The sequence below is a fragment of the Sturnus vulgaris genome, chromosome 17 (assembly GCF_052056855.1).
Source record: "Sturnus vulgaris isolate bStuVul1 chromosome 17, bStuVul1.hap1, whole genome shotgun sequence".
Lineage (NCBI taxonomy): Eukaryota > Metazoa > Chordata > Aves > Passeriformes > Sturnidae > Sturnus > Sturnus vulgaris.
In genome coordinates, this window is record NC_142259.1 from 3074862 (window position 1) to 3101425 (window position 26564).

Genomic DNA, 26564 nt, shown 5'->3' on the forward strand with positions numbered 1-26564 from the left:
TTCCAGCCAGACTGCCAAGTGTCAGCCCTGGGCTGGAGGAGTAGCTGGACCAGGCTGGAGGGAGATGTGGTGAGCTCTCTGTTTGCACAGCTGCCCAGGGCTCTGAGCAAAGCCCAGCCCCGAGGGAAGCTCTGGGCTCTCCCTGCCCTGCCCTGCCCTGCCCTGCTGCTTCCCCAGCTCCAGGGCATCCTCACCCAGAGCACGTCACCACAACCCCCTTTGAGCACTGCCTGCTTTCCTTGCCAGCCATCCTGGAAGTGTTCTGCAGATCAGGGAAAGCTCTGCTAGCTGTCCCTGCCTGCCTGAGCATGGAGAACAAGCAGCATCCCACAGGCAGCACATTCCCTGCCTGGACGGGAGGGGAACCCAGCCCTGCTGATCCCACCAGCTGTCAGTCCTAGGAAAGAGCAAGGTAAAGTGTAGACATGGCCCCAGTTCAGGTCAAGGTGACAGGATCTGCTCCTATGCCCTTTTTCCATCCAGCTCGGAGCCGTGGTGAGGCTGCTCCGAGCCAGCCCCAGGTGCCACGGCCCCACTGCTGTGGGGCAGGGACTGCACAGGACTTTCCCTCTTCCCCTTTCACAGCCCAGTGAGTGAAGCCTCACAACGCGCTGTCAAGGTGGGGAGTTTTATCCCTGCAGACTCAGTGCAGGATAGCAGCTGGAATGGGAACTTTTCCATGCTCACCCCCATAGTCAGTATATTTAGCCCTGACCTAGAAAGACCATCCTTTCTAGGGCTGAGTTGTGATTCAGACAGTCTGCTTGCTGAGCAGAGACTGCCAACTGTGCCGAATCATAGCTGATTAGAGGTGGGAGAGAGCCTGAAAAACAATACACCCAGGCAAATGCAGTGGGTTTGGAGCATTTCATGGAAATTATATTTAACACCATTCTGGTGACTTAAAGAAAAGTTAAAACAAACAACCCTCGCGCCTTCCAAAATAACCCTACCTGTCTCTGGTGGGAGAGGAGAGACTGGCAAAGGGTTGCTATTTTAAATCACAGTAGAACAGGTTAAAGAAAGAATATACATGTAGGTAGATCCATACATAAGTATAGATACACACACACATCTCCAGATGAAGCAGCGGACTCATTGTCTGAGAAAGGAAGGGTGGACAGAGAAGCATTTCTGCGTTTTAGGGGAAATTCTACCTTGAAGCAAAACAAATTCAATTGTGTCTAAGGGGAAACAAGAACAAAAGAAAAAAAAACCAAAAAACATGAGAAGATGTCTGGAGACATCGTGCTCATACAGAAATGTCTGCTGGCAGGTCAAAAAGTGTCCCATCAGCCCAGAGTGGGACTGGAGCCTGGATCCCACAGGCAATTATCCTCTGCCTGCAGACACTCTCAGGCCATCCTCAGGATTTGAAGGAGAAATCTTATCTGCAGGCCTGTGAGAAAGCAGAAGGAGGCACATGTTGTCCTTATACACCACTAAAACAACCAGGGAGTTAAACTGGAAAACACTGCACAGCCCGCCTGGAGACAGCAGAACAGGAGACTAAACACAACAGTTTAACAAATAATTACAGGTTCTTTATACAGCCTAGAATTTGTAATCCACCTTCATCCACTTCTCTTTGCACAGTTTAGAATTACAATGCCAAAGGGATCACAGGGAATCATGAAATAATGTCCTGCATTTGAGTGCAGAGCAGACAGTCTCGGATGGTTTTAGATACTCTTTTCATGAAACATTTACCATGTGGCACCCAAGTGTTCCCTCCATTGTACCTTGGCAAACACAGCGGACACGCTGGTGCAGGCACTCACACAGACAGGATGTTTGCAGAAATTAAAAGTGATGAGGGGAAAAAAAACCCCTGACCTGCATAAGTTCTCCTCGATTTAAATTCAGTAAAGTGTGGGCATTGAATATTATCTCCATAATAAATTTGCCACACCATAAAACAGAGTGGGGAATCAAGAAGCAATATCTTGCATTTCAACAAACGCTGGGTCTCTGAGGACCCCCACCATCCCCTGGTATGTAGGAGTACAATTTATCATCTGTATTTTTCATCTTAACTGCATGAAGAAGAGGGTATTATAACAGTGGTGCTGGGCTGATATTTGGGGGACTGTGAATCCATTACCTGCAACAGACTCCCTGACTCCTCAGTCAGCTCCAGCTGCTTGGTTTCCCATCTGCATTTCCATTTCAGAGAAACTTTAAGTGATTGTCAAAAACATTTGAGGAGTCAAAAAAGAAGCAGGAAATATCTGAGGTCAAATAAAAGATACTGTTTGACTATAAATAAAAAGGGGATTTTACATTTTAAGTGGGTTTTAAACACCTATAAATAATTCTGGGAGAAATTGCAAACTGTCAGCTTGCTTAAAAACACCTTCAAAAGCACTCCACCTTTTATTAGGTTTTTTCCTAACAATTATTTTGTTAAATTGACACTGGTTTAGGAAATACTTCAGGATTGAGTACTCTGCATTTTTTGCCCCCCATAAATGACCAACACCACAGACTCTGACCTAACCATGAAGATTCTTTTAACAAAGTATGTAACAAAGGCTTTACTTTAAGCACAAGCTTAAATCGCTTGGTTTTAGCGAGTTAAGCACAATTAAGGAACTGCCAAGTGCTTTGCTGGGGGAGTCTGGAGTCAAGCACCGAGAGAGCATTCGGGCTGAGTGGGGTGAATATGGTGAAAAGTGAAAATAAAGCATGAATAAACAGAAAATAAGCATGGCACTTGGAGACTGTGCGCTTTGCTGGTGGAGTATTTCTAAGGTGTATTTTGTATGTTTCAAAAAATCCTGTTATTCAGGAGCCTGGAATTGCTCTTCCATCCCCATTGCTGATGAATAGCAGAGGCACAGCATGCAGCCCTTTATTCCGAGGGAACCTTAATCACTCCCCTCCCGAAACTGCTGCTCCATTTGACTGACAGAATTAGAAGCAATCCACATATTGGAGGGGAAAAAAAGAAAGGCAGACCCATTTGGTTGTCAGACTGTGGGTACATACACAAAGCTTTTAGCAGGGAAAAAAAAAAAAAAGAAAGAAAAAAAAAAGAAGAGAAAGTTGTTGCCCTCCTAAATGACATCTATATTAATGACATGAATGACAGGCTTAAGGGGAAAATTATAAATCTTCCTTTCCAGCTTTTCTTTTATTGCCCAACCCTATATTTCATCTTTCCAGGGAGCAGGGCCATTAAACCCAGAGCTGAGTGAGTGAGAGCTGTGCAGGAGCTGCAGCCAGGCCCTTCTGGAGCAAGGAGCAGCATCTGGGTCTGTCTGCCCCGGGTGAGACCACGGAGCACCAACAGCACCAACCCAACTCAACCCATCCCTGCACGGCACAGGAGAGCTCCAGGCACTCCCAAGGGTTGGGGCACTTGGCCCTGCATCCCAAGGGCCCTGGAGCTCCCATGGTTTGGGACTCCCCACTCCTCCAGACCCTGCTGCAGAGGGAATAAGCAGAGGGGATGTTCTGCCCCTGTTTTTATGGCAGAACATCCCCTGGGGCTGCAGCCTGCCAGCAGCAGCACCCAGGGTGACCCCAAAGCCCCCAAAGGATGTTCTCTGCCTTGGCTGTAGTGGCTTTTCTGTCGCTGTGAAGGAGCTTTGGACTCCTGATGGAAAGAAGAATGTTGGCTCTCCCTTCCCATGCCATACACGAGGCTGCCTCTGTCTCCAGAGTAGCCACAGATTTCTGCATTTCTGCTTTGTTCATTTTCCTACGCAGTCTCCAGGGAAAACAAGAGGAAGACAAAGAAACCCCAGTGTCTTGTGGGATCACAGACACAGATGTAATCATCTTCAGTTAAAAATAATTCCTTTAAATGTCCCTAGACCAAGTTCCATTTTCCCTGGAGGTTATACATAGCTAATAAAACTGACAGACCCCCTCTGCAGTTGGGTGTTTGTGTGTATATTCATTTACACGTACCCATATTAATTTTTCTTTTTCCGTAGGAGCCTCCTGTGAAAGATCATTATGGTCATGTGGAACTGCCTGTGCTCAGATACACTGCAAAGATACTTCCCTGGGTTTTATTGTCTGTGACCACTATACTTATATTTTATAGCAGCCTAATTACTGACAATCCCCTTTAAATGCTGACGTGCAGTGCTAAGTTATTCTGCAGGTGAATGAGTAGATGTAACATTTCTCTGTGTTCTCTAAAATTGTGTAGTAGTATTAACTGGATTTGTCAACAGCAGGACTGTCTGGAGAAATTATTCCATTTAAAAATGGTCCTTGATTTCCCATCTCCAGTAGCACCAAATCCACACTGTTTGAGGAATGGTTATGTCATGGAGGAAGTGGAGTATTGAAAAATTAAATGGGTTTGTTTGAAACCTCCCACACTGCTCAGTTTATAACAATAAAAGGCAATGATTGTTCCTTAAAAATCAATTCAGGGGATAGAATTAAGAAAAAAAGTAAAAATTAATAATCCAGGTGAGGCCAAGTCTGGCTCTCTGGCTCTACCTGTGCTACACAGCCCAAACTTCTACAGTTCCAATCTTTTTCCCAGCACTGCTACCATAGATAATAAAACTAATTTAATTTTCTGTCACTCTTTTCATTTTAATGGACACCCAGAGATTTCACAGCCGTAGGAGAACAGTGCACAAAACCACATCTTTTTTGGAACGGAGAGACACGGAAAAAAAGAAAAATCTTGTGTGGAAATGGCAGAAGAAACATTGTCATGAAAAACAGGCTTTAAATATTGAAAACATATAAAGGACAACATACAGCACAGGAGAAACAGGCTGAATAAAACATGCTGCTATTAAAGCCCTGGAGCTCAGTCCTGGAGGGAATTTGCAGTTTCCCGGCGCAGGCAGTGATTTCTCAGGGACTCTGAGTGCCGCTGGAAGGCCGTGGCTCTGCAGAGATGCTGTGCCTGCAGAGCAGTCCCCGTGCTGTGACAGGTAGCTGTGACTCCCTCCCAGGCTCAGTCTGGCACATTAAAACCCAACAGGATCTTTCTTTTTTCAGCTCCGTGCCTCGGAGGCTCTCACACGTTACCCCCTGCTCATCCCACCCCGGCGGTAAGCGCAGTATAAATAGCTACCAGTAGATGACAGATAGAACATGGACATGACAACAGTGTCCTCCCCCTGCTCCCACAGTCGGCTCAGCGATTTCTGTCGTGCTCCACTCTTTCCTGGGACTGTGGGAGCACAGTGGTGCTGGCAGGAGTTGAGCTGACTCCAGGCAAACTCCTCACGCTGTCCCCAAAACCCCACCCGAGGTGAACGTGCAGGTGAATATTTATCTGAGCAAAGTAATAACCTCAGGGTTAATGAGGACTTGGCATAATTGAAGGGATGGTCATAACTAGGAATCGATGTCATTTGTTCAGTGCTTCAGTGAGCTGCCACTTGGGCTCTTTTTTCCCCTAAAGCCCTGCAGCACTGCTCTCCAGCTCAGGGATAATGGAGGGGATTAAAAATCAGCTCCTCATCTCTTGATAATTCTGCTTGCTTCACTGTCCTATATTCAAAGCAACAAAATAGGGGCAGGATGTCCAGCTTTGGGAACCATCATTTGGTTTGACTGGCAAGAGGCCAGGGAAGAGCAGAAAGGAGTGATAAGAGATGTGGAAAACATGACCTGTAAGGAAAGGTTGTAGGAATTGGGTTTGTTTAGTCTAGAGAAGAAAAGAACGAGGGAAGATTTGATAAGAGGAAAGACATGACAAAAGTCTTCCAACATGCAGAAGTTTGTTATAAAGAGAACAATACTCTTCTTGTTCCTTCAGAAATCACCTTATTTGCAGCAAAGACAACTGGGGTTAAGGCATTAGGAAAACATCCTTCCTATATGCAGGAGCAGGGAAATCCTGGACAGGCAGTTCTGGTGTCTCCTCTGCACTGGGGGCTTTCAGAACAGGTTATTGAGGCAGAGGCCACGTTCCTCTGACAGCCTCCTCCCGGAGACTCAGTCCAGGTGTGCCTTTGGGGATGTGACCATGCACAGGTGCCACATTTTGGCAACTTCCTTCACTCCCACCTGGACACCCAGAGCAATGGCAGTGTCCTGGTAAGATGAGTCCTGGCCTGAACTCAGAAAGGAACTGGCTTGCAGAAGTCAATCCCCAGTCCTGCAAAGCTGGTAAATATTTCACGAGGTTCACACAGCCTCAAACTCCACAGGCTTGGCAGAGCCTGCCCAGCCACTCTCCTCACGAGCTGTAAAGAGCCTGGATTCAGCTCTGAGCTGGCAATGTGTTGAAGACACTTGGGGCAGAAAAGAAACCAAAGTTGCTCTGTTTAGACTGACATTGGCTCCCCACTGTTGACAGCAGTCCAGATTGGGGTCTGGTCTTTCTCCCGTTGAATTCCACAGGGAATTTTTCTGTTGGCATCAATGGGGGCAGTAATAAGCCATTGTATCTGTCAGTGCAGATTGCCAGTGGAAGACAAACTGGAGCTGCTAAGTGCTGTCTGTAAAGAGAGATCATTTTTTCTCTCCCTCCTCCCCTCTCTCAAGTCCATTTTCAGACCATAACCACATTTTAATGAATAAAAAGTTGTTGTTTCAAATCCTTGCAGAACTGCAGTCCCTGCCAAGCCTGTTTTTCTTCTGGAAAGACAGATGCATGTGCTCACATTATGGTAGTAGTTTTTTGCATGCCATATATTTTCAGTGATGTTCATGAAACTAGAATTAGTGACACTAATAATGACAAATCAGAGGGCTAATATTGTTTAACCCTGTTAAAGAGTGTTATTACATTTACATGTTCCCACAGAGTAAATGCTGTTCAACTCAGACATATGTCTTGCTATCTGTTTATTTTTATGAATCAGAAATGAATCAGCAGTCAAAGAGTGTCCTGTAGATTTACTTGTCTCATATACCATTTTAGAAGGAAAAAAAATCCTCTATTAGGGCTCACAGAATAATTTTATATTCAGTAGAGGCATAATAGTACTATCAAATTAATTCTAATCAATAAGAGAGAATTTTGCAGGTTTGCACAGACTAACCCCAAAACGCTGGGCCATTGTGCTCCTGCTGGTGTAACACATTCCTGTTCTGAGGGTGAAGGCAAAACTACACCTTCAGATGTGATCTCCTGTGTGCAGCTGCCTGGTCTGCACTGTTTGTGAGCAGACACAGAGCTGCCTTTTCCTCAAGCCAAAGAGTCTTTCAGGATGCAAAGAGCAAAGGCACAGTGTAGTCTGCAGCACTTAGGTTCTATTTGTGGACAAGACCTACAGTAATTTCAGAGCTGAAAAGATTCTCTCTCTGCACTGCACTCAGCAGATAAATAAAATAAAATTACAGTCACTAATATGATGTCTCTATCCTTATCTTTCTTCGATATTCAGGGAGTTTTGAGGAAAGTGTGAGGATTGTTGGATAAGACTTTGAGAAGAATCCTCTGCTCTTTGAATTGCTATTTCTCTAACATGTCCAACCCTTATTTGTAAGTAACTGATAACAGGCTTGATAATCTCTGCCTTAAAAAAAAATAAATACAGTGCTTCAGAAATTTGACTAAAAAAAGTTATGTAAGAGGTAAGAAAAACATCACACTTTCTAAAAGCATTAGATATTCCAAGAATTACAGAAGGTAATTTAAATTCAACTCAGCCACTACTGTTGCAATATTGAGGTTTTAAAGTCAGTTTATTTATATTTTAACTTTGCAGTTTCCCATAAGGCATGGTCAAAGTCTTTAACAGAATCACTGACATTAGGAATTCTCATCCTCCTTTTCCCTTGCTCCTTATCAAGTGTACTTTGTTTCCTGCAATGGTTTATTGGGACCATCTGCATCTCCTCCTGTTTTCTCTCAGGCATGGAGATAAGATTTCACCTTTGGCTGTCTGGTTGAAGTCCAGCTGGCAGTGGGGATGTGTTTGGTGGCGGTGGCTCCGTGCCTGTTGCATGCACGCGCCAGTCTCACATGGTGGCGACAGAAAATCCCACGTGAGAGCCACCCTCCGTGTTCAGCACCAGCTTCATTTCCCTCCTCAAGGCCAGGGCCAAGAGCTTGGAATCCAACCACCCAAAAAACAAAGGCCTTATCCCAGTGATTAAACTAATGGCTGGGTTTTACAGAAACCGAGCCCTCACTGATGTGATGGCAAAGCCTGGTGGGATGACCAGGGCACCCTTTGCCAAATCAACACCCAAGCTGCTCTCCACACTTTTTAAACTCCTTTTGGGACAAATGATGTCCTTGCAGCTGTATCCCACTCCTGTCATGGCTTTCCTCCTCTCTGATCCCACTGCCCAGCCTGAGAGCAGCCGATTGTCTCTGCATCCCCTCAGGACTTCCAGAGCACAAACCCACGGCAGCCACCACCAGGAAACAGCAAAAGCAGCAGGGCACTTCCACCCAAAGCTGCCCAAGAAGAGGAAATTGCCACAGGAAGAGGTTCCATCTATCCCACACAGCTCAGAGTGCTTTTGGATGTCTGACCATCCTCCCCTGCTCTGCTACTCTTGCTTTCTGCCCTATTCTGAACTTGAACACGAAGTGAAAAACCTTGATTTCAGCCTTTGGCAGGGGTGATTCTCTCACCAAGGCCAGCCCAGCTGGGAAATCTGGTTTCTTTGCAGCCAAGGCCTGGTAAAACACGCCACAGCAAATGGTTGGAAAGTGAAATCAGCCTGCAGCAGAAGGGGTGGAGGACAGCGTGTCCCAGAGCAGAGGGAAGGATGGGAGAGCTCTCCTTCACCATTTATCTAGAAACCCTGCAGAAATGTTGCAGTCTTTGAAGATAATAGAAGCAAAGACAATTCCTTTCTTCTCCCTTGCCTCCTCCTTTCCTCCCTTCATTTTGGAGACACATTATCCACACAGAGGGTCAAGTACCCAGCAGATGAAACATTTTTCAAAAGCTCATTGTGAGCGTTTGCAATGCAGACAAACAATCTCGAGCTTCACTGCACATTCTCTCAAGAAACCAAAGGAACACCTTGTGCACTCTATCTTTTGTTTCTTTCTTTTGTTATTCTATAAATATTTTTATTCTTTTTTATTTAGTATTTCACAAAATAGAAGAAACTCCTAATCTTTGTTCTGCCTATTTGATGTTTAGAAAAGCCAATGAGACAAATCTGTAAACAAGCTTTCTCTGTTTGTTAGATATTTTTTTCCTTCTTAAATAAAGGCTGCAAGTCTCAGAAAAAGTCAAGGACTTGAGTTTCTCTTTGTTTTGAGTGTCTGGCTGCATCTACTATGCTAAAGTGTCAGCTCCAGATAAATAAGGGAATGAACACAGAGAAGGTCTATTTAAGAAAAAATGTCTGTCCTTCAAAGTCTGGAGAGATAGAAGTGGATTTATTGTCCCCTGGGCAACATCCAGGGAATGTTTTGGAACCTTGAGGCAAATTGTGGACATTGGAGCTGAGGTCTTTAGTGGTTTTGCGTGTCTTTAATATTGCACTGAGATCTGAACTGTTTCAGATCCAGAAAAGTGAAATAGTGGATAAAACCATACAGGAAGGTGGACAAGGAGGTCCTTGCACTGTGACATACCCCATCCCTTTTCTGGGATATCCTGAGGAATGGATGTACAATTTCTGGACCTTGGGCAAAAGTGGGCTTTTCTAAAGCACCTCTGCTATCACAGCTTATATAATCATTTCAATTAGTGCAGTGCAGTCTTGCTTATTCGGACTCATGTGATTACCTGAGAACCAAGGCTGAATTAATTTAAAAGGAAAAAAAAAAAAAAAGAAAAGTAGGTGTCTGTCTCAGAGCTGTGGAGAAAAGTTCAAGGGAAGTATGGAACTTCTCCACTGATTTCCCACTGAAATAGTTCTGATGAGTTCTTTTCCTTACCAGCTCTTTATTTTAACAACTTATGGTGAAGCAGCTCTGCCTCAGTGGGGATGTGCAGGTCTCACTGAGCTGTGCTGGCTCCCGGGGCTGGAGACAGCTCAGAGTATTTTAAAACAACCACATTCATAATTGCACTACATGAGGAATCAAGACTAATACAGAAGAGTTACCATAACGACAACACCTCGACGTGGTGCAAGCACAAATACCTTACACATCCCAGGGAATGATTCAGTACCATGTTGGGTGAAAAACATTCATCCTTTGAAGAACAGACTGCTGAAAATGGTGGTGCCTGAGTCATAATTTTGTTGCAGGAAATCTGTCTATGAGAAAAGGCTTCAGCAAATGAATTATTAGAATTGTATTGCTATTTTACCTACTAGTGGCTTGTTAGCTACTGTAGAAACTGTCATCCACTTGCTGGCTGATGAGTCCTACAACTCAGCACATGTACAAGTGTTTCATCATGAAATGTATGGCAACAGAATTGAGCTCTGGGGGCTCAGCACTGCACAAGCAGGAAAAGCAGCAGGAAAAAACCCAAATTTTCTAGAGCTAAAGCTAAAGATGACCCTAACATACAGCAGGAAGGGAAAGAAAACACAAGTCATAGTGGCAAATGGCAGATTATTTTCATGAATATGTGCTTTCTTTGAGGGAAAAGTGTAGCTATCAAAAGTTATCCAACTGGGGAGAGATGTAGTGGGAACAAAGATTAGGGGGGAATAGGGCAGGGAGGAGAGGGAAGCAGGGATTTATGGAAAATGATGAGGGTGGTCAAAGGGAGGTAACTCCACCAGATGATCTAGGACAGATCTGTTCTTCCATTCTCACACCCAGCAGTGGCAGCTGCCTTCACAAAGCCCTTCCTGACTTCCTTGCTCCAGTGTCGTTGCAGTGCTCAGATAAAATCCCACATTTCAAAACACCATTTGGCCTTTTGAGGTGTTTGGGGGTAGGAGCTCTTCATTTTTTTATCTGAGACTTTTTGTTGCTGTTCAACATTTTGCTGTCGTTAGAAAGCAGGTACAAAATCTCAAACACTACCACGTTCCTTCCCCTTTAAAGTTTATCCTTCCACCTCCTGGGCTGTAACAAGGTGTGCTGCTCATCACACTGAGCTGCACCAAATATTGGCTTCCACTAAAGAATGACCCAGTAAGGCAAACTCCCCTCTCCAATCTCTGCATCTTCATCATTCCTCTTCACTTTGCAGGCCTTAAGTTTCCCCTAAGTTTCCATAAGTGTTGTTTTAATGCAGATCCTGCTTTTTTATTTATTCCCAGAAGAACAGTGCTTCATTTTGCTTACAGTCCTTCACTGCTATCACAAAAAAAGAGCTCAAGTGATTTCTGCTGTGCTTGCTTTGATAGTGATATTCAGCAACGAGATTCTTTGTGTGAAAGAAGCCCAGGAAAAGCAGTTTTTCCTAGCATTATAATTTGTTATAGTTAGGTGTTAAAGTTTTCAGCTGAGCTGCTGGTGATAAACACTGCATATGCTCTGGGCTGAGTAGGTTCCCACTAGATTTTCTTTGTCCAGGTTAGAAACACAGTAGTTTTAGGTTCCCACTGCAGCTAATGGAGAGAAAAAGGATTTTTAGGAGCTGTTATTTATCCCACTTAAGCTCCAAATCACTGTCTGTCTTCACCACTGAGTGCAAAGGATTCACAGGGCAGGGGCTTTGCCAGCTGACACAGGTACATTTTAGGTGGGATGGTGCCTGCCCTAAGCTGCTCAGCACCTCAACAGAGGAGAAAATAAGTAAATAGGAAAAAAAAAAAGCAAGAGCACGGAGGTTTGGAGAGAAGAAAATAAGTGAATAGGAAAAAAAAAAGCAAGAGCACGGAGGTTTGGAGAGATGAGGCACTGCCTGGAAATCACACAAGGCACTGGGATGGAAAGAGGACCCAAATCTCTTTATGAAGTCCCTTTTTGTGCACTCTGTACCATGGGGCTCTTCACTCTGTCAGACAAAAAGACCATGACCTTGTATTTCCTTTTTCTCTTCCCTTCCAGTAGTTCCATGTTAATTTAGCACTTACATTTTTCTAGAGCAACTGTAAGACCAGAAACTTTTTAAGTCAGATGGAAAGAACTAAACATTTCAGCCACTGTGAAGCAGCCAGAAAAACAAGCATGTGGGGGGAAAAAAAACATTGTGCAAATAAAATTGCTGAGGGGAATACAAAAATCACATGAGAAGGGCAGATAGGGGCATTGTGTGAAGGATAAGGAAGGGGAGTTAGGAACAAGGGAAGGATTCTACTTTGGCTTTGTAAGCACAGTTGGTGAATCATTATCATTGCCACTCCTGCCCTGCTCCCCAAGGCTGGTGCCACAAACAATTCATTTCACACTCAGCACAAGCACGAGGGTCCCACGACCCCAGGCAGGAGGGAGGATGGGACTCAGGGGTGGGGGCTTTGCCAAATGGATCCACCACACACAGAGCAATGAGCTCTCCTGCCCATGGCTGACCTACCTCTAGAGTTCTTTCTTGCCTCTGTGCTCCTTTTGCTCTGGAGCTGGAAATTTCTGCCTAATTCATCATTCCAAAGGCCAGATTAGCTCTTTGTGTGGCTATGGAGGCAGAAATCTCTAAAAATTATTATCAAGGTCTAAACTGATTATTTTATATGACCTGAATTTTATCTGATTTTGAAAATAGACCTTCCCTAAGCAGACAGCCAGACTAGATGACCCCCACATGTCCCTTTCAGCCTAGTAAAAGCTGCAAAGATTCAGGAAAACAACTCTTTTATCCTGTGGACTACAAAAACAGCATTTCCAACAGTTTTTCTTTCACTGTGAGAAAAAGACCTAGACAACTCTCAGGGGCCCTACAACCCTGAAACAAAGAGAGGGTCTCTGCAGACACACCACCAAGCTCTTTGGAGCCAGCCCAGCCTTTCATTCTCTGCCCTTGCTGTGAGATGGCATCCCAGCTTCTCCTCTGAAGAAAAAAGCCAAAGCCAAGTGAAAGATGAGCTGTGAAGGTGCAGACCTTGCTGCTGCTGCTCTCCCACAGCAGTCAAGGAGTGCTGATTGCAACACCAGACCAGTAGAGTTTCTTCACTTGTTTTGAAACTGTCTCAGCTGGGAACACACCCCAGCCTGCTGTGTCATTCCTTGGCTGGGTTTATAAACTGCTCTGCTGGGACCTACAGGTGCTCAACACCTCCACAAACAGAGCTGGAACACAGCAGATTGAGGTTGTTTTCCCTTCCAGCTTCTTTGTTTTAAACCCAACCAAGCTGGCAATCCAACCCAGCCACAGTGGGGTGACATCAAGGTCCCCCCTTAAATGCTGTCTAGAGAGTTTAGTCCTTAATCACACCTGGAAAAGGATCTCTGCACCATGGAAGAACAAACTTTGCTCCAAAGAGGTTATCAGTGGGACCCCAGGAGACCAGTCACTGTGAAGCTTTACTTCATTCCAGAAATGTTTTGGAAGCAATTACTTCATCTTGTTCTTTATTCACAGGATTCACTTAACTGATGACATTATAGCTCAGTCCATTAAGTAAATGGGTTATATATTTTCTCCAGGTTTTGAGGAAGTAATGTTGCAGTGTGTGTCACTATCATTGTCAGCAGTCGACAGGGACTCTTCATTTGTTTAGTGAGGTTTGCCTCCACTGAGATCTTAAATATGAAATATCTGGCTCAGGGTCTTTCTTTAAGCAGGATTTTAAAAACATCAAAATAAAAAAAATAAGAAAGCAAGTGTTATTTTCACCAAAATTCCTGGCAGCTGTACCGTTTATTATGAGAGGAAAACGGAGCAAGAAAAATTGGCATGTCATTTCTTAAATGAATTTATATCCTCATTTCCTTTAGAAAATGAATCTCTGCTCCATCGAGCCATTTTCCATCCGTCTGCAGGGGCAAAGTTTGCAGAGCACAATTGAAATGCTCCGTTCTAGCACAGGCCAGGGTGCCACACATGCCTTTGGTAATCAGATCCTTCCCCACCACTGCTGCCGGTAGCACTTATAAAGGTTTTCTTTTCCATTGCAATGGGTCTTAAAAGGCAGCAGCAGCTCAGAAAATAATCAGGGACACATGATCAAAATTCTGGTCACCGGGGCCAAAATGTCCTTCCACGAGGGCTGCAGGAGCCCATCTGCTGAGAACTGACTCGAGCTGCATTTGTGTCCCCGTGCCACAGGGGAACGTTCCAGGTGTTCCCTTTTCCTTTTGTTGGTTTTTCACCAGTATCCCAAGGAGGACAGGCAGTAGGGTGGGGAGGAGATTTGCCAAAAGATAAGAGAATTTGGGAGCCAGTAAAAAGCACTGCTTTTGGGAGCTGTCACAGAATGCTGTCACTCAAAAGAAATTTTGCACAAAATCTCCAAAACAACCTCTTCCTCCTCCACACTCATCCGCCTCCTCTGAGGGGTGGTGGTTAATATACTAAATACAACATAACCACTTGGAAAGCACTTTTCATTTTGAGTCACCACCTTGCTATTTTTGCAGCCGAAAATACAGACTGGTGGAGCTGATGTCATTAATCTGGTACGCACAGGAACAATTTGGGGAGCCAGGGCTGGAATTCTGAGGAAAAGAATTCTGGGGATGCCTGACTTCTGGGGAAGTCAGGATTGCAAGCAGTGGAAATGCATCACAGCCAAGGAAAGGAAGGAAAAAGAGGGTAATAGCGCTGTAACATCAATTCTGGTTGTCTCCAGTTTGTGTTTTAAATCAGTATCAAATTAGGAAAAAGGAAAGGGGAGGAGGAAAAAAGGGGAAACATTTCATTTGCCCCCAACATTAGAGGTTTTGTTTTGGATACAGACATTTTATTCTTTTTGTCTGAAATCTTAAAAAAATACCCAGGAAAGAAATTTAAACCCCCAGAGTTAATTCAAAACGAAAAATCAAAGGCTCCTGTTTCAGCAAAAAGCTCACTGGGACTGGGTGGCAGACAGGGTGGGAACGCCAGACATCAGTGCCTGGAAGCCTGACAAGCACAAGGGAGGGCCTGAACGCAACAAAGCTGGGACACAAAACCCACAGAATCTCCTGATGATTTGGGTCAACATATGGCTCAACACAACTTTGGCCAACCCCGACGTGTTTCAGTCTCCAGGGGAGCTCGTGTGATTTTCTCCCATCAGAGAGGAGAGCACTGATGGCACTGGGGAGGGAAAACCTACTCTCATGTACCTGATACTGTTCTGTATAAATGGGGGGCTAAAGTGCTTTTACCCAAGCAACACCTGATCCACAGCTCCCCCGGATCTGCCTAGAGCTCAGGGGGAGTGTCCTGATGGGTATTTTGGCTGCTGCATGAGAAAGCAGCACCACTGGTGGGTGTCAGGGGTCCCCCAGTCAGGACAGTGTGGGTGACACATTTTCCCTGCCAGGCTGCTGGGTCTGCACAGTCGCTGAGTGCAGGCTGGTGTCAATGGGACTATTATGATTTCACCCAGCCTCGCCACTCTGGCTGCAGTTTCCCTGATTCCCTGAACAGCAGGGAAGGTCTAGACTGGAGCTGCAAAGATTTCCACATACACAACACACAGACAAACACTTTTTTTCCCCCTGTCCTGCCAGTTTCACCAACCATGAGAGCAATCCACAAAGCACATGAAGGCTCTTTTCCCTGACCTGCTTGGCTGGCTTTTCTTAGCTGGCCTGAAAGGCTCTGCAAACCTAACCATGAACATACAGAAAACACATTTGAGCCTCTTGTAGAAGAGTTAAACTCTGGGAGAGAAGAAATGCTAGTATCAAAGGAGCAAAGAAAAAAAAAAAGCCGTGTTAAGGGGAGAGAATAACTGTGGGATGGAGATGGACAGTTCAAGGCTGGGACCAGATATGCAAGAGGAAGAACTTGCCCAAACACCAGTTGTTTTTTCTAAACAGGAGACAAATATCTGCACTTGTATCTGAGCTCCCCTCGTGTCCCTCTCACAAGACAAGGGACAGACAAACACCCCAGGGCCAAAGCCTCCAAACACAGGGCACTGCCAGGGCACACAAACCCATCCAGGTCCCAGAGCTCTGTGCTGCTGCTCCCCTGCCATCCCTGGAGCACAGGATGGGAAGGAGCTGCAGTCAGGGGCAATGTATTCAGCCAGAAGAGAATGCAGCACTGACTCTGCTCTGTGCTGGGTTGGGATCCATCCATTTCGCACCATAGGAGCAGACAAAAATTATTCAAGCATTACAAGCCCTGCACTGTACTCCCTGTAGGCAGATGTTCTCCTGCTGTGTACTTTGTGTCTGCACTGGTGAACCAGAAGCATTTGAGAGCTCTCAGTTGTGCTCTCAACTCCCTCCTCACCCAGGGTCAGGACAAGCTCCGAGTCTGCACAGCAGCTGCCTCCCCCAGGGAGAGAACCACGGGGAAGACAAGCCACAGGGGAGAGGTGAGCCAGGTGGGAGCAGAACTGCTGCATTCGGGTCCTTGAGCAAAACATCTCAGTCTGGTGAGCTTTGGATGGGCTCTGCACACAGAGTGTGCAGAATAAGCACAGACAGACACGATAACCTGAGCCAGGACATGCCCTGGCACTGCTGGTCTGGATGTTCAGGCTGAGCCATCAGGGACGTGCTGAGGCTGCTCCAGCTCCAGAGGTGTCACAGCATCCCAGCAAGAGGCCACGGAGCTGCTCTGCCAGGGGGAAGGAGGATCCCGGGGACATGAACCCTGCTGGGGCACTGCACCTCTGTGTACAAGGTGTGTGACTTGGCAGCCCAGGCTGTGGGACTCTGCTCCAGGGACCTGCTCCAAAACACCAAAGGACAAACAGAACAAGCAGCAAGGTCAGAGGCAGCCAAAGAATCCTGCAATGATTTCTGTACCCACAACCAATCTATGAAACACAGCCATGACCAGAGGCATTTTCAACAGATGATACCATGTCAGCAGACTTGGCTGCTTTTAAGATAATTTCCTTAGAAAAAAATTATTTTGGTGTAGACAACAACATAAACAATTTGAAAATATTCTGACTTTTACCAACCTCAAGGTTTAAAAAGAAAATAAAATAAGGGAAAGGAACAAACACTCCCTACACAGATAAGAGGACCTTCAGGAGGAATGCAAACAACAGCTGCATTTGTTTGTGTTTGATTTTCAATTTTTCTTAAGAAAAAGTAGGCATGTAAGAATGAATCTTATTAATGAAATATTGATTCAAAATACTAATACACTGTAATAGGAATAAACCATTTGATCTCCAGCTGTCCCTGCTTTTAATGAAGTACTTCTCTGTGTTCAGACTCTGAAGTACAAAAGCAGAAATCAAAGATTTCTTCTCCCTGCTCTACTTGGTGTGCCATTCCAGTCCAGTGCAGTTGTTCCAGTTATTCTTAAAATACCCTAAACAAATCAAAATCCCTTCAGGAAATGAAAGTTAAAAGAATACTTGTTTCTTTTAATGATCCCTCCTCTCTGATAGCTTCAACATATTTGTGTCAGGTGTTACAGTTGGCATCAGCTGCCATTGTATTGGTGAGTATTTGCTTTTCTATTTCAGTTTGCACAATCCCTATCTCACAATGGGCCATGCCAACAATTTCCATGCTGGAAAACACAAATAAACACAGGAACAACTGTTCTGCATTACTGCATAGCGACCAGAGAAAATGATTTTTCCCCCCTCTTCTTTCCTAATGACTCACACCTTCCAAAATCACATAATCTAAAGTCCATGTAACCTGCTTTTTCTCTTGAAGTCACTTCTCTCTTTTTCCCTCTCCAACTAACCAATGTATTAAGAAAAAATTTGCATCTTGGTCCTTTTTATTCTCTTTGATAAAAATGATCTGATCTCCACGAAGTGCAATGGAGAAAACCTCCAAAGGTTTAAATTCATTTATTTGAAGCTTAGCTGAACCTTTAAACATCCCACCCTTCTGCCTAATCCTTCAACAAGCTCACATTTCCCCTTTGCCCTCCATGGGCTTGCCTGCAGGGAAATACCTTCCCAGAACAGCTGTACTAGAATAATTAATCCACTACAAATAGGCCAGTAAAATATCCTGCCTGGATATTACTCTGGAATAAAACTGATATCCTGGTAGCATGTCTTTGTGCAGCCATGGCTTTTATTCCAGGATCCAGGAAGGGTTTATCCAGGTGCAGGTGGCACAGGGCAGGTACTGTGTCACAATTAGGCAGGGACATTTCCCTGCACACTGAGGACAATCCAGTGAGGGCTTGAGAGTGAACTGCAAGAAGATTCTGGGATTAGAACTGAGGGTGTTCTTCTCCTCCCTGGATACTGGGATTAGAGCTGGGTCTGTTCTCTTCCTCCATCACCTCTGCCTTTTGGCAAGTTCTTCTCACCTTCTTGTTTTGGTTTCAATTTTTTTTTTTTTTAGCAGAAATCTAATACTGCTTTGGGGATTAATTAATTGATGAATATAGAGAGCCTGAAAAGTGTAAAGCACTACACAGGAGTTAAGTGTTATAATTAGGAGCAATTCTGATCTTGATTACAATGAGGTAAAGCTGGAAGTCCTATACCACAGAAAAATTTAAAATGATAAAAAAAAAAAAAAAGATCAGAATCAGGGTCTTATGATTTTAAATGTAAACTCGGGCAGATTCCCTGCTGAGTTACATCTGCAACTGTAATAAGATCAAGGAACATGACAACTTGTCATTTCAGTAACAGATATAGGGAGAATGCCCTTTAAAAAAATTAAACAGGAAGGAAATTTAAAAAGTGTTTTCTTTGGCTCTGAAACATATGCCCAGGGAGAAACTGTTCTCAGCAATGCAGTGGATCTTGAAATATTTACTGGGTCTGGCATTTAACATAATCTTTCTTGTATAAACGATATAGAAAAAATACATATTATCTTACTGCAATCTAGTGTGAAGATGAGATGATATTTTAATAGAGCTGCATTCATCAACTGTAACAAGAGAGGAAATGTGCTCCAATCCAACATGCCCTGTGGGCAATGTAAATAAGAGTAAGTGACTTCGGCCAGCAGAAAAGTGCAGCAAGGGGAGGCACAGAGAGGGACAGAGGCCTGCCAGGGACAAGTGTGGGCAGGGGGATCTTGATGTGCCAGGTGTGCCACCCACTGCCCCTCACACCACGATCCAGCCACTCACTCCACTCATCCCAAGGGTCCCCCTGCAAACCTGAATTTCCCACTTGGCTTGCAGCGGGATTTGCATGTCTAGCCAGTGACACCACTATTTTCAGAAGTAATTAAAATTTTAATTACGCTTCTTAATAGGCTGTAGCTACTGCTTTGCAGTTCTGTTTCTGTCCCTGTTGGATGCCCATGGAGCAGTGCCACGAAGCTCCAACTGCTCTTCCAAGGGGGTCAGGGTGTTCCCAGCTGAGCTAACAGCCACTGGAATCACACTGGGCTGTACCTTTCAGAGCCACAGGAACATCCCTTCAAGATTTTTCCAACACAAGTTTGGAGGAAGAACAGTGAAGATTGAAAGGCTCAGGTACTCAACCATTTTCAAACTTGCTGACAGATTTATTCCTGGGAACAATATCCCAACTTTCCTTCAAACCAGGTCTTCAGGTACACTGGTAATTGTAGGGGAAAAAAGGGAAAGTCATCATATACAGGCAGTAAAACTGCAATGTACACTCTCCAGAGAGGACTTGTGCTGGAGAACATGCTGTATTGAAAATCATCAGGGAAAGACAGTGAATTATTTGTGACCTTGGGCAAGATGTTTAAAGTCTTACTAGTTCAGACAGGCACAGTCACACTCACACCAAAACCACAACAGCTTCCCATTCTCCCTCTGTGCAGAAGGGGACAGGGCTGTGAAAGAAAGACTGAGTGTACATGTTTGAAACAGATTCTAGGGAAGAAGGGCTCTAAATAAAACATCAAGGAGTTAAAAGGCAGCTCGTTGTTTGACTTGTCTTCAGACAGGACATCTGAGCAAGATGCAGCTGGATCCCTCAAGCTTTTGGCATTTAAAGGAGTCCTGACCTTCCCAAGGCAGTTCCAAGAGTCCCTTGCACCCATTTGCAGAGAACACAAAAGACCCTAAACACTGACTGCTCATTGATTTGCATTTCTTTCCCTGGAGTTTGCCAGCTTGTCTTCCCCTTGAGTGCAATGACAGGCAAGGGTTTTATTATTTTCCAGTCATTGCTTGATGCACCTGCTGTAGAGGCCATGAGCAGATGATGGAGCACAAGCTGAACATCACCGAGCTCTAATGTCCATCAGCACAGTGTCAGGATCTGTGTCTGTTCCCAGTCCCCTTAATGTCGTTGTCTCAGGGACAGCCTTCACTCAGCACATTTCAGATGTACAGCAAACACTGAGCACCTACAGCAGGGCTGATCCTGCCCTCACTGAACCCTTCAGCAACCTAAATCTCCACCAGGCACCAAAAACCTGCCATGAGAGTGGCTGCCACTGCAGCTGTGCTGTTCTGACCCAGTTCACAAGGGCTGAGTGGGCCCAAAGGCATCTTCCCTTTTCCCTACCCTGGCACAGTCAGCAGCCAGAGCACTGCCAAGCATGGTTTAGCTTGAACATTAATAATCCAGCTGGGACTGTCCTTCCCTCCTGGCACAGCAAAGCTCTGCCCACGTGCCCTGCCACGCTGTCCCCAGGCACTGCCATCCCTCAGCAGCTGGCACTGCTCAAGTCCCACCTCTCCAGCCCCATCCCAGGACTTCTCCCTTGACCTCCATCACCAACCAGGTACCAAAATGCAGCACTGAGGGGCTGTGATTGGTCTGCCAGCAATGGAGGGACCCATTCTCAGAGTGCTGCTAATTGCTGGACTCTGCAGCACCACTGCATACACAGCCAGGGCACAGAGGGCAGGGCCTCCATTTCATTCCTAAATTCATCTCGCTTTGTAAAGCAAGGCCTGAACCTCCAAGGTTTTGACTTCTTCAGATTCCCTTGTTATGAAGTTATGAGAAAACATTTGTGGTCGGGTGATTTCCTTTTGCCCTAGACAGCTGTCAAGAGCAGCAGAATGGCCCAAGGCAAAATGTGATGTGGGTGTAAGAAGTGTCTTAAGCCAATAAGTTAAAGAGACGGGTTAGAAAGCCTGGGGAAAAAATGAGCCAATAATTGCTGAAAATCTTCCTATTCTGCTACATTTATTTAGTCAAATTCAGTGGCCCCTCTCCAGACCTTCAGCCTTCTCTTCTTCCACGCCTTGGAAAAAGAACCTTATTAATTATTTTGCTTCTATTGTTTAATTATCATGAGCATCAGCAGAACAGATCAAGGCTTGGCTCTTGCACACAAATCCCATCCCTCTCAGACTGCAGCATCCCAGCAGCTCCCACTCCATGGACAGCAGAGGCCAAAGTATTGAAAGTATTTGCTGCCCTTATGCTGTTTGAGTAAAGAGGGATTAAAAATTACACCCTGCCAGGGCTGCTGGAACACTCATTTGATGAGTAGTCTCCATCGAGAATGGGATGAAAACTCTCCACCAAATGTTATAGGAAAAGGAGGTGGAAAAATGGATTGGCAACTCAGAGACAATCACCACAGATCGTGTTTGTTCTGTTTGAAAAAAAAGAAATCAGTTTTAATGAACACATGCACATCTCATCTCCAAAAAAATATTACCAACTGAAGGAAAATCAGTGTTTGAACAGTCACTACTTTTAGTGGTATCGGGGGGAGGAGAGGAGTGTTGGCTGCCAAATTGAAAAGTTGGGGGACAACAGGAAAGGAGGGCAGGGGCATTCCGAGTTAATCCAACATTTTTGCCAGCAGCAGTGCCTGGCTCTGGGCAGAGCTCCATCCCTTGCTGTGCACAAACATGAAGCCACAGTGTCAAAGAGGCTGTGTTTGGATTGACAGTGGCTGTGTTTCAGGGCTGCCCTGGGGGTCTGGGCAGTGCCTGCTCACATGAGATGGGGTCTCAGTTTATTATTATTATTATTATTATTATTTATAACAAGAGCAAATTAATTTTTTTACATCTACATAAAGACTCTTAAAATTCAGCTTTTGCTTCCCCTGCTAAAGGACTGTGCACTGACCTGTCTCTCTTTGGGGGCCTCAATCTGGGTCCTTCATGAGGCATTCACTGAACAAGGCTGCTTGGATATCAGGTAATATTTTATACCAAGATTGAATCTTTGTTTAATAGGCAGAGTCCTCTATTGATTCATGCAGCCAGCAATGGTGACTAAGAGAGCTGTGAATCATTGACACCTGTTGGGTTTGAGGTTTCTTTTCACTCTTTACAACTTCTTCCTTCTGTTTCCCTTAAACACACACTTTTTTCTACCATTTTTTTTTCCCTAAATACAAAGAAATAAAACAAGAAGGCTACCTTTTGGCAGTATCTCTACAATTGTAGTAAAATTGATTTCTTAATAAATGTCATATGTGCAGCTATTTTGGACTCATCTGCAAATCCCTAAAGCCAACCTATTTACCTTTTTTTTTTTTTTTTTTATCAGAGAGGATATGTGAGGTGAAGTCGAGCATATGGGCTACAAGAAAACAGTGTGTGACTCATGACAGCCACTCAAAATTTAGCTATTCCTTGGCCACTTTATACACGTACATATCCAATACCCTGCCTAGGAAAGATTCATCTTTACCTTTAGCAGGGGTCTCACCCTTTGATGACCCTTTAGGAGCTGTGTATGGCAGGCAATGAAACTCCAGACCTCCCTCCCCCTGGGGAGCCTCCCTGGCCCTTCAAACCAGCTTTGTTGCTCTCACCTTCCCTAATCACCCTCCTGCCCAAGGAGATTATGAGCATCAGGCATGAAGCCATGGCCTCGTTAAATCAAACCTGACTTTTACTGTTGGTGTCAGTGAGGCCAGGGGTTCATTACTGGCCCTGTTTCCCAGGCCTGACTAACGACAGTCAGCTTCACCTGGGATAAAGCTGGGTGATTCCAGGATTTAATTAATTAGTGGGCCATGATTCCACACTACTCATTGCTTCTGTGGAACTGTAAGACAAATAAAACCTAAATATTTGAAATTCAAGCTCTAAGTCCACTCAGACCAAAATCGCTGTTTCTTTTTTTTCCCTTTATCCTTTCCTTCACAATCCACCTTTAAAATCTTTTTCCCTTGGAGTCTGTGAAAGCTGCCTCCCCAGGGCTCTCCCCTATTGTGTCTGTCCTCATGCAGTCCCTTTGTAATAGCCAAGCTGTGCAGTTGATGCTCAGGCTGAATTAGAAAGCAGGTCTGTGTCTGATCTGCAAACATACCTCCAGCCTTATTTCCCTTCCCTTAATGTATTCCAGTCTATGCCTCATAGTTAAAATCTTCAATTCTACCACTCTCTCCTTTTTACATGCCTGTTTTATTTGCACAGTCATTTCACAGTCCAGTTGTTCTTTCTGGTCAGGTGGCCTATAAAATATTTCTATTACCAGTTTACTCTCTGAAATATCACCAACTGCAGCCCATAATGACACAGCAGCCCCATTCCAGTCTCTCTCAGATCCCCACTTTCAAAGGCTAATAAGTCCTTTTCCTTCTCAAATAGCTCTCTCTCCTCTCATTCCTTCCTCTTGCTCCCCAAACAATCTAAACAATCTCTACTCTTTAATGTTTATATCTCTGTTATCTTCTAAGGAAACTGCAGCTCCATCCATACCTATTTCCCAATGGGCAAAGCCCACATGCACAGCCCAGCTCCTGGTATCCTCTGATTGTCCTCCTCCCATTCCCTGCTGTTCCTGAGCTGGGCAAGGAGGGCTGGTTCTTATTTCTATCCATCACCCTGGAAGTCTCCCCTTCACCAATGCTTCCAATTTGTCTGGAAGGGATGATCTGATTAGAGGCAGTGATTTCTATTTTTTAATGCATTTCTTCCACTGTATTCCATAAATATATTTAACTGACTTCCTCACTCCTATTGCATTGACTACCCTTCCATCTGCATTGTGCTGGAAAGATGAACCCAGTGCTTGGGGTTGAAACTGTCCTTGAGGTTTTCACTCTGCACTTTGACCTCCAAAGTCTGAAATTCCTCCAGCTGCATTTCCTTAGCACACATTTCTGCCTCCTCTTCCTCCTATGCAAGGAAACTGCAGCACTGACCCTGAGCTGTGCACTGCCCTCCTGTTTGCCCTGCCAGGAGCTCCACGTGGGGTGTCCTCAGCAAGGTTTTCTCAGGCAGCCAAATGAGGCACAGAGCTTCCCAAATGGAGCTCAGAACGTCCCTGGAAGCTGGGATGTCCATGCTCTTTTGTCATCACTGATATGTGAAACCATGGGAAACAGCAAATCCCCTCACACTGGGGAAAAAGAGGAGCCAGGAGAGGCTTAGGGTTTGCTCTCATGTGCCAAGGTGTTTTTAAGCATCAAGCCAAAATTTGAGGAAATTTACTCTACACTAAACTTAACTATGGTAAAAAGGAAATTTGGCCTCAAAATTATTTGGTCCTAAGGTGATTGTAAAATGGGATTTAAATGTATTTAAATGATCTCGAGAAGAGCTTGGGAGAGATGCAGAGGGATAGAGCCAGCACAGTTCACAGCACCCAACAATACACCCTGCTCCCTGCTCCAACTTCTCATTTGCCAAAAAGGAAGAGAAAAGCAATTTCCTTCTTTTTCTCTTCTGCAGCCCTGTGACTGGAATCTCCAAAGAGCCCTGTGGGGCTCCCTGCAGTGCAGGGAATCAGCTGCACTCAGCACCATAGGAAATCTCTGTTAATGCAATGGTTGTTACTGATACAGGCACCCACACCCACACCCACCACTGTCCTACCACACACATCCAACCAAGCAGCCAAACGTCCCCAGGGAGCCTGGGATGCTTCTAGAAAGCACAAAACCCAGGTGATACTCCAGGATCTCGAGGAGCATGGCCCTGCAGGAGATGTCTGTGACACCCTTGGCTGGAGCAGCTGTTCTCCAGGGCTGTGACTGGAGGGAGGACTGGAATTATCAGCCTCTTGGCCCACTTGTGAGCAGTTGGGAACATCCAGAGCACATCTCTTCCTGTAAATCTTGGGAAAACTCCCGTTGTGGTTTCCTCATCCCTGGTGTTGACACATGACCTTGGGCCTTAGAGCAGTTGGGCTTGGTCTTAACTGGGTCAGATGGATCCCACTTTTGCCCTAAGTCCATTAGCGTAACACTTTAGTCTCTCCTCTTGCAACTTCCAGTAGAAATTCCTAAAATTCTGGGAATCTGTTTTCCTTGTAAGCCCCCTCCAAAAAAAAGACTTGGAAGAAATTGAAAGTTTCAGTAGAAGTTGTCTTAGATAAGGGCTGATTTGTGCCTCCCATGGGTGTATGTCTTGCATTAGGGCTCAAATACAAGACTGGGAGTTAAGAACTGTTAAGGGTTTGATCCTGACACTGATTTTATATGTGACCAAAACCAATTAATTTTACCTCTTTAGCTACAACTTTTGTCATCGGGAAAATTGACTACTAAAGATAATCCAAACCCACACATTTTCTGATACCGAATTTGCTGACAATCATGCAGTGCTCTCAGGTAGAAGGGTGAGTTTATTAGCAGTTATCTTGTCACCCAACAAAGTAAAATTATTAAAATGTGTTTCTTCTGTCCCAAGCAGAAGTTTCTGCTGTCATTTACAAGAACAGAGGCAATACACCAGGAGAGGTCATGGAGCTCCAGTGCCCTAGAGTGTCCCCACAGCTTTGTGTGACACGAGGAGGTGAACTCGGACACCCCATGTCCTTTCCCAGCTCACTGCACAGCCTGTCTCCATTCCAGAGCACTGAAGCACAGCTCAGCTGCTGGAAGAAGTCGCCCCAGGACCCTGCCAGGAGGAGGTGCAGGGCTGAGCATCTCTGCCCACTCCGTGCCCTGCTCTTTGCCCTTCTCTTGTGCAAGGGGTACAGTTTGCTGAAAAGCACAGCACGGTCCTGCTGGGCAGAAATTTTGTGCAAGGGACCCCAGCATTTATGGAACACATGATATAGACACAGCTTTGCTAGGTAAATGATCCAGTTAAACAAGGTAAATCAACAATGAGGGAGAAGATGAGAAAATTATATTGACTGTAATGTTTACAAACACTCGTCACCTTCCAACTCGGTGATGAATTGGTAATAGTTTTGCCGGAAGAAAAGATCCCTCTTGCTTTAAAGACAGCTATTTGATGAGACACAAGGGAGACAATTAAACATTTAATTCAGTTTGACCTGCTCTGTCATTACAGCTCTTTGTTTCCCATCTCTTTCTTTTCCTCTGACCTTTACGATGTGGTACTTGGTGGGTTGTTTTTATTTTATTTTATTTTTTAATTTTTTTTTTTTTGACCAGGTCAAATCAAACAGATCCTGTTTCCCAAAGATAACATGAAGGCTGAATATTAATGCAGCCTCCCCCTATTGTGTCCCTGTGCCTCCCTTCCCCCTGTGCCCCCAGCCCACACCCCGCACACCCCCTGCCTCACACTCATTTGCACAAAAGCACACCGAGTCCCCTCTCAGCAGCCCACCTTGAACAAAACACTCCAGGACTCTCGAAACAGCAGAAGTGCTAATCAAGCAGGGCCCTGTGCTCTGTGCTTCTGCAGTGGTTGCCTGGCATAGAAATGGGCTGTCTGGCCGCAGCTATGAGGTAACGTCTGGCTTTTTTGCCAAGCTGCAGAACTAGTCAGACACTCCCTGGAACAACATTTCTTCAGGAAAGAAAAAAAAAAAAAAAAAGTTAGGCAAGAAATGATCTTCCAGAAACTTCCTTGCATCTTTCTGTGTGCGGGGATTTTTTTTTTTTTCTTTTTGGAAAAGTTACATAACCAAATTACTTAGAATGCAACGGGTTTCATCAGCTGATTTTTGGGCAGTAATCTTATGAAACTGATTTCTCACACTTA

At 44.9% G+C, this 26564-nt stretch overlaps 1 long non-coding RNA gene across 1 annotated transcript in view; it reads right to left on the reverse strand.

The window, feature by feature from the left end:
- Positions 1-26360, reverse strand: part of LOC148221787 (uncharacterized) — a 42956-nt gene extending 16596 nt beyond the window's left edge. Inside the window, exon 1 of the long non-coding RNA XR_015807397.1 lies at positions 26187-26360. This is a non-coding gene — a long non-coding RNA (uncharacterized LOC148221787). The remainder of the gene's footprint in view (positions 1-26186) is intronic.
- Positions 26361-26564: the final 204 nt, after the last annotated feature.